We start from the raw sequence: 1,750 nt of genomic DNA on the forward strand, positions 1-1,750 counted from the left end.
TGCTCATTAGCAAGGGTCTAAACATTCCATCCACTGTTATCAAGGATGAAGCGCTATCTGACCATTTCTGTGTTTACTTTGATTTATCGATCTGTCCTGCCACTGATGCTAGATCTGTCTATTTCAAAAAAGTTTCATAAATGAAGACACCAGTGAGGTATTTATGAATGCTATATCAATGTTGCCAAACATATCAGCAGACTCTGTTGATGTTCTCCTTGAAAATTTTAACTTAAAAGTTAAAGATGTTATTGATGGTATAGCTCCAGTAAAGGTCAGGATGATCACTGGCAGACGTAAAGCACCTTGGAGAAACACAACAGCGGTACAGAGCATGAAAAGAACATGCAGAAAAGCTGAAGGTATGTGGCGAAAAACAAAACTTGAAGTACATTATAGCATCTATAAGGACAGTCTTTGTGCTTTCAATGTAGAACTAGGCACAGCTAGTCAGATCTTCTTCTCAAACATTATAAACAACACTCACACTCTTTTTGCTACTGTAGAGAGACTAACAAACCCCCCAAATCAAGTTCCTAGTGAAATGCTCTCTGACAACAAATGCAATGAGTTTGCAACCTTTTTCTCTGAGAAAGTCAGTAATATCTGAATGGCAATCAATACGGCCCCATATTGTAATGTGGTCAGTCAGACCTCACTACAACAACCTCAAAAATTTGTCATTTTCTCAGAATTTGACATAATTGATATAAAAACCCTGGAAGAAACAGTACAACATCTTAAAGCATCAACTTGCAGCCTTGACACCCTCCCCACATCCTTTCTCAAAAAGGTACTTAACTGCTTAGAAACTGACCTCTTAAAAGTAGTAAATACCTCTCTGCTCACAGGCTCTTTTCCAGAGTCCATAAAAACGGCAGTTTACACTGGCTTCCAGTTACATATAGAATAGATTTTAAAGTATTGTTACTCGTTTATAAATCACTTCATGGCTTAGGACCGAAATACATTACAGATTTGCTAATTGAATATAAACCAAGCAGACTACTCAGATCATTAGGATCAGGTCAGTTAGAGATACCAAGGGTTCACTCAAAACAAGGTGCGTCAGCATTTAGTTATTACGCCACCTATGGCTGGAATCAGCTTCCAGAAGAGATCAGATGTGCTTCAACAGTAGACACTTTTAAATCAAGATCAAAAACACATCTGTTTAACTCTGCATTTACAGAATGAGCGCTGTGCTGCTCCACACTGACTGCACTTTTTATCCAAATCACTTTTACTCCTGTTTTATTCTTTTTAACTTATTTTTAACTCTAACTTATTTTCTTTAAGTGTTCTTTGTTTTTGTTATGATTTTATCGTGTTTCTTATTTTTCATATATATTTCTTTTTCTCTTTTATAAACTGTTATCTAATTTCTATGTAAAGCACTTTGAATGACCTCTGTGTATGAAATGTGCTATACAAATAAACTTGCCTTGCCTTGCCTTGCCATTATAAACAACACTAATTCCTTCTGCTAAAGCCATCAAATGTTCACTTTGCAGACCCCGAGTGCAGGAGGGGAGAAGAACTGATCAAAAACACTGAGAGCTTGGGGGAAGAATGTGTAGCTCAAAAGACAAAGTATGCTTGTATTAAGTATGATTGTGTTTAATATTAAGTATGCTTGTGATCGTATAATGGTTCAGGACAATTTACAGTTTGTAAAAAAAAAAAAAGTTTTATATATATACTGTATATACCTGCTGAACCTGTTATTCAATGTGACAAAGAATGTGTT

The sequence above is a fragment of the Tachysurus fulvidraco genome, chromosome 24 (genome assembly GCF_022655615.1).
Source record: "Tachysurus fulvidraco isolate hzauxx_2018 chromosome 24, HZAU_PFXX_2.0, whole genome shotgun sequence".
Lineage (NCBI taxonomy): Eukaryota > Metazoa > Chordata > Actinopteri > Siluriformes > Bagridae > Tachysurus > Tachysurus fulvidraco.